This window comes from Malaya genurostris, chromosome 1 (genome assembly GCF_030247185.1).
Source record: "Malaya genurostris strain Urasoe2022 chromosome 1, Malgen_1.1, whole genome shotgun sequence".
Lineage (NCBI taxonomy): Eukaryota > Metazoa > Arthropoda > Insecta > Diptera > Culicidae > Malaya > Malaya genurostris.
Genome location: NC_080570.1, coordinates 120984817 through 120998740, shown reverse-complemented (window position 1 = coordinate 120998740; position 13924 = coordinate 120984817).

The following is a 13924-nucleotide window of genomic DNA, read 5'->3' as shown; positions in this document are numbered from 1 at the left end:
ATCAAAATATTTGATAATGAATCGTCACAATAAATTATTGGACTACGTTGATAATATATTTAACTTTTTTTAGCGATGTTGGAAGGTAACCATTCATTTGACTCAACGTTGTTCATCTAGACTATTTTTTATTGTGTTGGTAGTTTTCACCAGAAATTAAGTGGTTGCAGACCAGAAGCAAGTAAATATTGTAACAAAACGGGTTCAATTTTGTATTGCGTTGAAGGATGAGAAGTAGGCACAATTATGTATATAGTTTTGGCAATACACTAAGGTCTTTTTTATGCGGTTTTTTATGCGAATTTTCAGAGCTATGCGGTTTTTTTATGCGGTACGTAAACTCGCATAAAAAAAGACTTCAGCGTATGTAATTAATCTGTATCCTGCTTGAAATTCGCATGGACGTATACAAATCAATACATCACAGGTAATTCTGTATGAATGGCAACTCTGTTGGTAAATGAAAAACGTGCTTATTCCACCTAGCAGTGAGATGATACTTTTTTTTTATCAATCCGCATGTGTTTTTTGCATGAATATTCTTCGGTGTTTCAGTTTTCATGACATTATTCTAATGTCCGTCGTTTTAAGTGGCAATTTGAGATTTTAATCACTCATTACTCTGTAATGTCGGAACTGCAAATCGGATCGAAATTTAAAAGTGTAACAATCAATTAAACATTCCATGATATGTCGAAGTAAAACTTTAGAGTTTAGGGTAATTTAAGGTACTTCCAGAGCCGGTATTCAGCATAACCCAAACCGATTCGTATGGTCATGAATTGACTTGACGAATAAATTGCAATAGTTTTGAGTCCACCTTTGAAGTTTTTCTGGATTGTCATCTTCTATATCGCTTTGAATTTTAAAAATTCATCATCCTACAATTCCAGAATCGGAAGTCAGAATTGGATAAAATAGGATTTATTTTAATTTCAACTTTCGTTTCTGAAATTTGGCTTTTTTTTTGAGAAAATGATTGAGCTTTGAGAAACGATTCGATACTGGAACCGGAATTCGAAATTCGGTGTAGCCGAAGTCAGACAAATTCACCTGAGTATCTGTATAGTTTACATTTGTTTCAAAATTTTATAGAATCTTAAAACTTTTCATTTGAATCTTAGATCGGTTCAGCCATCTACGAGAAAAATGAGTTACACAGTTTTAATTTCGTTTCACATATCATCCTGTAGTTCCGGAACCAGAGGTCGGAACCAAGCATAATTCAGGAACCTTGTTTGGGAGTATACGACTTTTCATTTCAATCTGAGTTTGTAGAAAACGGTTGAGTCATCTCCGGAAAAAAATGATTTAAATTAATTGCCACACACGCATTTGCTGATCTCGACGAACTGAATCGAATGGTATATGGCTGTTATGTTCTTCCAGCATTTTTGCTGTAAGTAGTTTAAATCAATTTAATTATGGAATTGCTTTCAACTCGAAAATTCTGCCATCATCTGGTTTTCATATGTCATATTCGAACGATTATGTTGCCAAAAACGAACCGTGCTAAAATCGGTCCGAGGCAAAATATCATGCTGTACACAGTCTTTTGGGTACTTAGAAACAAATGTATGTAACTGTACAAAAAATCGTGTTTTATGTTGCTCCCAAGCATCTATTTGCCATACAGCGCTCAAAACTTCTACTGCTAAAATAGGGGAAAAAGTCGTTTACTCAAAAATTTCGATATCTCCGTTAAAAATGGACGGATTTTAACAATCTATGGCTTGTTGGACAGGTATTACCGTGCGGAATCTATGCCTGAAAACATATTCTGTTTTCAAGGTCAAATGTGACAGATACTGTCAAAAACTGAAAATTTTGACATAAAACTTCGTATAACTCAAAAAGTAAACATCCGATCTCAAAACCATCGAATAGCATTCAGGGTGACGGGGAGACTTTTCATTTGCGACTGGTTTGATCAAAATCGGTCCAGCCATCTCTGAGAACTCGACCTCTTAGCTGACAACACACACACACACACGGACATTTGTTCAGTTCGTCGAGCTGAATCGATTGGTATATGACATTCGGCCCTCCTCGGCCTCGAAAAATTTTTCTAGTTTGAGCGAATTCTATACCTATTTTTTATATATATAAAAAAAGGTAAAAAAAGAAAAATGTCTCAACCAAAAAGAAAATATACTCTAAATCAAAATCATAATAAAAAACATCCGCTTCTCAAAAAATGTTATTATTACTTTCGCACATTTTTCAGTTTTTGACGAATTTTGAAATGCCCTAAAAAGGAAATAAAAAATATTTGAGTTTATAAACTGGCTTTGAACGATTTGTTTAGTCTTGTTAAGACGTAGAACCGTATTGAGTAAGTTTTACATGATATGCGAACACAACTGTGTGATGAAAACCGCGAAAAAGCTACCGCAGAGACGGTACTCGAACCCGAAAATAGTTCCTATCCTCCTAAATCGTTTTGCCAAGTAAGCTATCCTGCATGTGAAACATACAAAAAACGGATTAATTGAGGGCTGAAACACCTTGCTAAGGGATTGTTATTGAGAAATGACTACAAATGAACGCCGTAGGGCCCGAGCACAGTTGAACATGCTCGGTTCTTATGTTCAGTTAGGCTGTTTGTATGTACGTCTCACATGTAGGATAGTTTAATAGGCAAAACGATTTACCCGTATTTGGCTTGCTACGGGCTCGAGTCTCATCTCTGCGGTGGCTTTTTCGCGGTTCTCATTACATAGTTGTATTCGCATGTCATTATTTCAATCTATTTTCCTCGTAAGACGCTGATCAAATTTATTTGCTTTTGTTTTTTATTCACTACTAGCTGAATTACCCGGCGTTGCTCGGAAATGTTTCGTGAAGGGAAGGCCGAAAAAAATTCTCGAAGTTGGTCTGCTTAGTGAAATACTGTTGTAGTGAAACATAATTTAGACGGAAACCCGATTGAACAATACTCCGTTCATGTTCAAATTGCGAATGATCAGTGTCCCATCTCAGAACTCACAATAATCATAATTTTCGTGGTATTCTTGACAAATTGGGTTAGTTTTATATTTGAACCCTTTTGTTAGAAATATTTAAAACACCTCTCTCTATAAATACCTTATTAGTAACCTTACCTAACAGCTATAGGCCTGGGGTGTCCTTTGCTGTATCAAGCATACGTCTCCACATAACTCGGTCCATGGCTGCTCGTCGCCAGCCACTCAAGGCACGGATGCTTCTGAGATCACCCTCCACTTGATCGATCCACCTTGCTCGCTGCGCTCCTCTTCTTCTTGTACCAGTCGGATTAGATTCAAGAACCATTTTCACGGGACTGTCGTCCGACATCCTTATGACATGCCCATCGTAGACGTCGTTCTCCTAGCAGCTGTTGCAATCCGGGATTCATACTCCAGGTCTCGTGGCCATAGAGAACAACCGGTCTAACGAGCGTTTTGTAGATGGTCAATTTCGTGCGGTGGCGTACTTTTCTCGATCGAAGGGTTTTTCTCAAAGTCCAAAGTACGCACGATTCCCTGCCAAAATACGTCTCTGTATTTCTCTGCTGGTGTCATTATCGGCGGTCACCAGTGAGCCCAAACACACGAACTCGTCAACCACCTCGATATCGTCACCGTCTATCAATATTCGTGGTGGGAGGCGTAGTGTTTCTTATCTGGAGCCTCTTCCTCTCATGTATTTTGTTTTCGACGCATTTATGGCCAGTCCGATACGCCTAGCTGCAGCTTTCAGTCCGATGTAGGTTTCCGTCATCGTCAGCGAAGCCAAAAAGTTGTACGGACTTTCGGAAGATCGTGCCACTCGTGTCGATCCTCGCTCTTAGAATCACACCTTCCAGGGCAATATTGAACAAGACACAAGAAAGTCCATCACCTTGGCGTAGCCCTCTCCGAGATTCGAAGGGACTCGAGAGCGTCCCAGATACTCGGACGTAGCACATCACTCTATCCATCGTTGCTTTGACCAATCGCGTCAGTTTATCCGGGAAACCGTATTCGTGCATTATCTGCCATAGCTGTTCTCGATCGATTGTGTCGTATGCCGCTTTGAAGTCAATGAATAGGTGATGCGTGGGTACGTTGTATTCACGACACTTCTGGAATACTTGTCTTATCGCGAATATGTGATCCGTAGTGGCGTGGGCTCCAGTAAATCTCGCTTGGTACGGCCCTACGAATTCCTTGGCTATTGGTGATTGTCAACGGCAAAGGATTTGGGAGAGTACCTTGTAGGCGGCGTTCAGCAATGTGATTGCGCGGTAATTGCAACAATCTAGCTTATCGCCTTTTTTGTAGACGGGACATACCACTCTATCCATCCATTCCTGCGGTAGAATCTCCTCCTCCCAAATCCTAGAAATCATCCAGTGCAGCGCTCTGGCCAGTGCCTCTCCTCCATGTTTGAGCAGCTCGCCTGGCAACTGGTCATTTCGAGTGACTTTGTTGTTCCTCAGCTTGCCGATCTCCTCAATTATCTCCGACAGATCAGGGGCTGGGAATCTGTCGTCGGCTGAGCGTGCACCCAGATTGATTCCTGTACCGTTCTCTGTATCTTGTGCTTCGCCATTCAGATGCTCGTCATAGTACTGTTTCCACCTGTCGATCACCTCACGTTCGTTCATGAGAAGGTTACCACTGGTATCTCTGCACATTTCGGCCTGTGGCGTGTAGCCTCTACGTAAGCGGTTCACCTTCTCGTAGAACTTCCGTGTGTCATTTGCGCGGTACAGCTGTTCCATCGCTTCGCGATCTTGGTCTTCCTGGTGGCGCTTTTTCTTCCGAAAAACCGTGTTCTGTCTGTATCGATCCTCGTTCGCTTTAGTGCGGTTCTTCTCTTCGACCAATTGCTGACATTCGCCGTCAAACCAGTCATTTCCTCGATTCGATAACCTCGTACCTAGAACGGTTGCAGCAGTGCTACTCACGGCGGACCTTATGTTCCTCCAGCCGTCTTCAAGAGTCGCCGCGCCAAGATGTTCTTTCGTTGGTAGCACTAACTCCAGTTGTTGCACGTATTCCTCTGCAGTACGAATGCCACGGAGCTGCTCGAGATTAAGTCCCGGTGTTCCTGTGCGACGAGTATTGTGCACCGTCGATAGTTTTGAGCGCATACAAACCGCGACAAGGTAGTGTTCAGAATCAATGTTGGCACTACGGTAAGCGCGGACATTGATGACGTCGGAGAAGAATCGCCCGTCGATGAGAACGTGGTCGATTGTATTTTCCATATGTTGATCAGGTGATCTCCAGGTGGCTTTGTGGATATCTTTGCGGGGGAAGAAGGTGCTTCGAACTACCATTCCTCGGGAGGCTGCAAAGTTTACGCATCGTTGACCGTTGTCGTTTGTTACCGCGTGCAGGCTCTCCTGCCCGATCACGGGCCTGTACATTGCCTCCCGGCCTAGTTGAGCATTCATGTCGCCGATGACGAGTTTTACATCCCGCCGTGGACAGCTGTCGTAGGTTCGTTTCAGCTGCGCGTAGAATGCTTCCTTCTCGTCATCGGGTCTCGTCTCATGTGGGCAGTGCACGTTGATGATGCTGTAATTGAAGAAACGGCCCTTGATCTTCAATACGCACATTCTATCACTGATTGGCTGCCACCCAGTCACGCGCTGGCGCATCTTGCCCAACACTACAAATCCCGTTCCCAGAACGTTGGTTGTGCCACAGCTCTGGTAGAAGGTAGCCGCTCGATGCCCACTTTTCCACACCTTCTGTCCCGTCCAACAAAGATCCTGCAGTGCTACGACATCGAAGCCGCGGATTTGAAGCTCATCATGCAGCACTCGGTCGTATCCTGGGAAGCCAAGCGATTTGCAGTTCCATGTGCCAAGCTTCCAATCGTAGTCCTTTGTTCGTTGCGTAGATCTTTGCCGATTATTTCGAGTCGTATTTCCTTCTTGATCGTTCGTAACATATGTTTTCCGGGCGGCTTGTTAGGCCTGCACCAACCTCCTGTCTCGCCGGAGGGCCTTCGTGTCAGCACTGTTTAGAGTCCCACACTGACACAAGGACGGTAATCAGCCGCTCCTAACATGGAGAACAGACGCTCGGGTAGGCTAGCTCTCTGTAAAGAGCTTGTAACGTACTTCCGTACTTCCTCGTCACATTCGATCTACAATTACCTATTTTTCAAATTTAAATCTGTTAATAGGAGAGTTTAAAAGCTGTCATTATGATCGGTCGTGTCTCGTACACAACCCTTGTATTTTTTCCAGTGTCGGAAAATTACTATCGAACACGGTCAAAACTAACCACGCTACTACTCGACAGTGTTCGATTACAACGAAAAGTAATAATAATTCTCGAAATGATTAACAGTCTGAAAGTGTATACGAAAAGTAGATGCATAGTTTACTCATTTTTCTTGTAGCGAAATATTGAAATCTTTTCCCTTCACACAGTTTGTATATATATTTCTGTTCCACGAGGTACGATGCAACGTCAAAAGTGACACTAACATAGATGACAAGTGTTTTACCGATTTTCGGTAAAAGCCAGCACGCTGTTCGAAATCTCGGCGAACGCATTTGTACTTGTTATTTAGTGACAAGTTTAGCAAATTATTATGCTTAGCAACGAAAAAAAATGCGCTTCTCGTAACAAATCGAAACAGTATTTTAACGTATCTAAAAAAACACAAAAAAGTCGATAGGAAACTTACCTGGACCCAGGTTAAGGGGAAACCCAAGCAGCTATACTCTCTATTTATGGGCTATGGAAATGTCTGATGAGTCGTTGTCCTTGCGTTGAGTAAGTGAAACTCCGATATTACTTTTCTTTCCAAATTACCACCGTTTTTCTCAACACCGTTTGATAAACCGATGAATTTGTTGATGAAATCAGTTTGCTACCCGTGAAGACCATCGTTTAAAAAAAAATTTCTATGCTATGAAAAATACAGGTTTTGACGGTCATAACCGGGACTTTTACCCAAAGGTCTTGAAATGCTATGGATACGTTTTAGTGACACAAATAAAAAAAACATCAACAACTTGCTTGCTTGCTTTGCTAGCGCTTGATTCTTGTATTGTATTCATTTCGTTCAAAATAGTTTTCATTTATTTATTTATTTTTTTTTTAACTGCCAGTACAACTATGGCAGTTCTCATTCTACCCCCTTACTGTTTTCTATCGCTTTCCTGCTCAGTTTCGATTCGATGAATCAGATCCATCTTTTTTCTTTCTCTGGTAAATTTACTCTGTCAACAAAAGTGGATCTATTGCGAATTTATGTAGTTTTGTAGTTTTTTTTTATTATTTTGTTTCTAAAACTCACAAAAATAGGAACTCAAAACCTGTTGCTGTTTTTTTTTGCCGGTCTGTTTGGGTTTGTCTGTAGCTTTTTTTTTTCTTTTTAAACTGATTTTCACCTTCCACTATCTTCGCTAGCCTTTCGAGAGCCCGTCATCCGTAAGCCGGCCACATGTGTCTAACCTAGATTCTCCCAATTCCGCCTAACGAAGCACAATCATTGCGTATATGAGGATACTAGTGTATAATAAGTCATTATCGTGTGACGCTTGTATATAAATGTGAGTGTGAGATTTCTTATTTTGCTGCATCAACTGGCTGGGGTACGTGTGTGTGTGTTTGTGTTAGTGTACGTAATCGCTAAAGAGCTACAAAACGTTTTTTTTTTATCGTAAAATATGGCAGGTACGTTTGGAAAAATATAGTAGGATTTTCGAGCCCGAATCCCAAATCGAGTACAATTTTAGTTTGTTTGGTTTTTTTCTTTCAGTATAACCGTCTGTCATCAGTTTTTTTGTTTTCTTCACCACATTTGAATTAAGAACCTGAGCGCGAGGCATGCTTTGATTACTATTATATAAATATTTGCTTGTGTATTTTTTGCGTTATTTAGGTTAGTTTGTTTTTAACGTTGGTAATATGTTTACTATCTTCTATTGGATGACGGCTCCCGGTGGATCTCAGCGGTTCAAAACAAAAAAAAACCCTTTTTGTTAGACGAAAACCGATAGATGTTGTTGGGAAAAAACGAGATCTTCTATCGACAGACTATTGCATTGTTCTTTTTTTTTGCTGTGTTTCGCATTCCTAAACTTCTCTAACTTCAGTTTATTTTTTGTTTGTCCAATTAATTAGTTGTTATCGGTACTATCATTAACAATATCGTTATAAGTAGTTTTAGTTCAATTTGAATACATTCCTAGGGTTTCATTCTTGTCAGTTAATATGTCGTTTATTATGTTTTTTTTTAGTTTAGTGTTGTTGTTTTTTTTTCTTGTTCATACAAAATATGTTCCATCTGATTAGTTTGCTTTACCCAGCAATATAAAATATTCTGTTAATATATTATTAATAGAGAAGTAGCTTGGTTTTCTGCGAACGCGGCCCTGTTTCCTACTAAAGGGTGATTTTTTAAGAGCTTGAGAACTTTTTTAAACAATAAAACGCATAAAATTTGCAAAATCTCATCGGTTCTTTATTTTAAACGTTAGATTGGTACATGACATTTACTTTTTGAAGATAATTTCATTTAAATGTTGACCGCGGCTGCGTCTTAGGTGGTCCATTCGGAAAATCCGCTTTTTTATCGACAAATTTTGTTCAGCGATGAGGCTCATTTCTGGTTGAATGGCTACGTAAATAAGCAAAATTGCCGCATTTGGAGTGAAGAGCAACCAGAAGCCGTTCAAGAACTGCCCATGCATCCCGAAAAATGCACTGTTTGGTGTGGTTTGTACGCTGGTGGAATCATTGGACCGTATTTTTTCAAAGATGCTGTTGGACGCAACGTTACAGTGAATGGCGATCGCTATCGTTCGATGCTAACAAACTTTTTGTTGCCAAAAATGGAAGAACTGAACTTGGTTGACATGTGGTTTCAACAAGATGGCGCTACATGCCACACAGCTCGCGATTCTATGGCCATTTTGAGGGAAAACTTCGGAGAACAATTCATCTCAAGAAATGGACCGGTAAGTTGGCCACCAAGATCATGCGATTTGACGCCTTTAGACTATTTTTTGTGGGGCTACGTCAAGTCTAAAGTCTACAGAAATAAGCCAGTAACTATTCCAGCTTTGGAAGACAACATTTCCGAAGAAATTCGGGCTATTCCGGTCGAAATGCTCGAAAAAGTTGCCCAAAATTGGACTTTCCGAATGGACCACCTAAGACGCAGCCGCGGTCAACATTTAAATGAAATTATCTTCAAAAAGTAAATGTCATGTACCAATCTAACGTTTAAAATAAAGAACCGATGAGATTTTGCAAATTTTATGCGTTTTATTGTTTAAAAAAGTTCTCAAGCTCTTAAAAAATCACCCTTTACATAAGCTAAATCCAGTTTTTTTTTGTAATGTTGTTGTTGTTGTTGTTTTTTTTATTATTTTTATTTTTGTCTATGAACTTTCCGTTTCGTATTGTACATGATAATTTTTACTTCCTTTATTCGGGTTTGGAAGTAGGTAGATTTTTGTTTGTCTCTTATTCGTTTTTTGTTTTCTGTTGTGAACTGCGAAGCAGAATACTTAGCCGGAAAATTTTACCCAGGAGAAAAAGAATTTTTCTATTAAACTGCATAAAGTGAAATCAATTAATGAGGATTAATGAGAGTGAAATTTTCACGGAGGATGCACGACCCGAAAACGGTAATACGACACATGGTTTTTCATCACGACAACGATCGGCCACATGTGGTTGTTTTGGTACAATAGTATGCGGATAGCCATAAAGTACAACCTTGGTATCATCCTATTGCAATTATAAGTGCTTTAATTGATGCAGAAGGCTATAATCGGAACACGCTGCACTTCAATCGAGAAAGTCCAACATATAAGCTAGGAAATATGGTAATAACCAAAATCTACTGTAATCACAGGAAAGATTGGTACCATAATAGTTTTTCTTTCGTTTAACACTAATTAACGAGAGGTTCGTGATTATTGAAACTCCAGCACCGGTAAATTAGCTTAGGCAAATTCTAAGCTCATATGTCATATTTTAACGAACGCCAGTGCACTTCTGAAGCGTGTTTAGCCATGCTCGTGCGAAATCGGAATAGACTTTTGGCACCGATTGGTAACAGTAGGTGAATCCTGAATTTTGTTTTACATGCCAGGACACAGATTTTTTACGAGACGAATCGTCGCCACCCTGTTTACCCGATTTGTCAATTATCTATTTCCCAACCACAAAAGATGTCTAAAAAATAACGACACTTTTTTAAAATGTGTTTCGCTAAATATATTTCAAGTTCTAGACTCTAGTACGGTCATTTAGGGGTTAACCTAAGTTTGTGCTTAGGGCACATAACCGTATTTAATTTGCTTTACGTTTCGTCTTTGACTCGTCAGTGCAGAGCAGTTCAAATTGCAAAATTGCTTAGTGCAAAACACTTGGACCGTTCAGTTTGGTGAACTGAACTTCGCAACAAACGAGTGCAAATAAAACCAACATTCAACTGCCTTGCTCTCACGAGAACTGCATTGTGTATATTGATTAAAATGCGTGTTAGTTTACTGCGTCAGATATTTTATTGTTCAATTGATCTGCATTAAATGGGAGGAAATTATTCGTATCCACGTCAATCCGGTTATGTGTCTGGTATTATCCACCCGCCTTTTTATTGGTTGATTCGTTCCATTTCTATTTGACAGCCGTGCTTGTGCAAGAAAACGGTTTGGATTGGGAAATGCTCCCCGAAATCCAACTTTGAAAGCATCCGTCAATATCGTGAAACATAACCTTCCTTGTTACCATTCACAATCAGAGATGCCAGGTCTGCAGATTTGTCGGTAAATCATCGATTTCATTGATTCTAAAGCATCAAAGCATTTGCATGTTTACGAAAAAGTTATAAGAACTATTCAACTACACTGAGGTTGTCTTTGACGCGAATTTTTAAAGCTATCCGGTTTTCTTCTTTTGTCTTATGTCGTTTTCGTTTTTAAATTGCACTACACTGGTGCAGCGAAAGCTGCACTGGAACCGTTCGTTTTTATCAATTGCACTACTCCAGTGCTACACTTTTTCTGCACCGATACCACTGGTGTAGCACTCATCAAAAGTTCGGTGTAGCTCTGTGCAATGGAATCTTTTAGTGTAGTCAAGGGTTACTGTTTATGTTTTCATCATTTCTGTTCGTTTATTCATGCCATGGTGTAGCACTGCCCGGTGTAGTGCAGTTTAAAAACGAAAACGACATTAGAAACGTGTGTGTTGTCAACAACGAGGTCAAGATCTCATAGATGACTAGACCGATTTTGATCAAACCAGTCGCAAACCAGTCACCCTGAACGCTATTGAATGGTTTTGAGATCGGATGTTTACTTACTGAGTTATACGAAGTTTTATGTCAAAATCGTCACACTCGACCTTGAAAGCAGAATATGTTTCCAGACTTAGATTCCGCACGGTAATAGCTATTCAACAAGCCATTGATTGTCAAAATTCGTCCATTTTTAACGGAGATATCGATATTTTTGTGTAAACGACTTTTCGCCTTATTCCAGTAGTAGGAGTTTTGAGCGCTGTGTGACAAAGTAATGCTTGGGAGCAGCGTGAAACACGATGTTGAATACTGTTACAGGCAATTGTTTCTAAGTACCAAAAAAAATTGTACAGCATCCTTTTTCATGACAATTTGCCTTGGACCGATTTTAGCACGGTTCGTTTTTGGCAACATAATCGTTCGAATATGACATATATAAACCAGATAATGGCAGAATTTTTTTTAATTATATTGTTTTAAACTACTTACAGCAATAAATGCTGGAAGAACATAACACCCATATACCATTCGAATCAGTTCGTCGAGATCAGCAATTGCTTGTGATGACAATACCAAAAAAATTCATAACCATTGCAATTTATTCGTCACATTGGATTACGGCCGTACAAACCGTTTTGAGTTATGCTGGTTCCTGAATACCGGCTCTGGAAGTACCGTAAGTAATGACGAAAAGCTCTAAAGTGGATCCCTCGAAATGTTCAATCGGTTGTGACCAAGGGTGCCAAAAACTGGCTCATGATGCTCGATTTTTTCTATTCATCAGCTCAACTCATATATTTACGATGTAATCATTTTATGTAAGGCGTAAAAATGACGCCTGAACAATTTTGACAGCATTCGGAATGCTGCCAGGAGACTGCCGGTTGCCAGAATTCCTCAGAAACGGGTATTATACACGGTTGAATGAAAGTAACACAAAATTACACTGATTTTTCTGTATTTTCACTTTCAAGGAACAATTTTCTCTTCTCTTTGACAAAAAAAAGTGCGTTATAATCCTGGATGGATTGAGAGTCCGAAACCCATCTATGTTAATTAATGGAACTGCTAGCGCAGCTTCTATGCCAATATTAGGCTCCATATTATTCTTTGGTTTCATCCTCTTGCGGGTTAATTTCATCATTATACGAAGAAATCCTCATTTGTAATCTGGAATAATGATCAATGTTACAGATAAGATTTGATTCATACTTTATTTTCAATTATATCTGCTTATCATCCGAAACTTCTTAAAAAGCATGTTGATTGTGCGTGAGACTTTTGGCGAATATTTTTTCTATGTCAACTTTCTGATTGAAGCTGGAATGAAGTTCATCCATTTCTTCAAACGTGACTTTTGCAATTCAACTATCAACAAATTGCAAACACCGTGACATTCGCACAACGCTTTTAAAGAATCTCTAGCCGTTAAAAAATGTTCAACCATATGATGAGTTGAATTTTAACCATTTTATTTGCGGAACAGCAATATTGAGATGAGATTTTATGTGTATGAGTACTTTTCCAACTGAGATTTTACACATTTCCTCAATTGGAAAAGTACTCATTTTGTGATAGGCATCACAGTAACACTGCGGTTTCAAAACAGGTTACTAATACACTACAATTTTTTGTATACTACAGTACACTGAATAAAACAACCCCAAATAAAGAGTGTATCGAAAATAAGCTATCCATACACATTTGTGTTGTACGCATGTATTTGTGATGGTTCTTTATGCTCAGATCACAGCATGCCGTGCGTTTGGTTGTCAGCTTTCGTTCGTTTACTTGTTTGTGCGGTTAAAATTCTAAGTTTTCAAAATTTCGCGTATTGAAAAGGAAGTGAAAATTAAGGTTCTGGACACATGGCTAAGTGAGAAGGGTATTACTATGCGAAAATTGACAAAGCGGTTTGGAATTCATCATGCCAGTGTTAAAACCATCAATAATAAGTTTGGGGAACACTATTCTTTGGATGAGTTACCAGGAAGAGGCAAAAAACCCGGTTCTTCCAACCCGAAACTGGACCAGAAAGTGCTATTCTAATCATGAATAAAAAATCAATGTCAACACGTGATTTGGCCAAAAAAGCAGGAACGAGTGTCAGAATGATCCAGCGTATCAAGAGGCTAAATCACCTGAAGACCTACAAGAAGCAGAAAATCTCGAAACGAAGTATAGAACAGAAGAAGCGAGCAGCAACAAGGGCCCGGAAATTGTATTCGCGTTTGTTGTCGTTGAGGAGGATGTGAGCGATGCGGACAGGTCGATTCAAGTGGAGAAATTCGGTCGAAAGGTACTGATATGGCAAGCAATATTTTCCTGTGGTTTGAAGTCAACCATTTTTTACACTACCGGAACTATAAATACAGAAATCTATTGATCTGAGTGTCTCCAGAAGAGATTGCTGTCCTTATATAAGAAGCATAGTACACCTCCACAGTTTTGGCAGGATTTGGCGTCGGCTCACTATGCCAAAACCACTCTCAATAGGCTTGCGGAAAAGGGTATAAATTTCGTTGAGAAAAATATCAATCCACCAAATTGCCTTCAGTTTCGACCCATCGAACGTTACTGGGCAATCGTGAAGAGGGTCTTCAAGAAGACTGATAAGGCAGCTGGGAACAAGCAGAAGTTCAAAAAAATTTGGGCTCAAGCGTCCAAAAAATGCGATACAACACTTGTC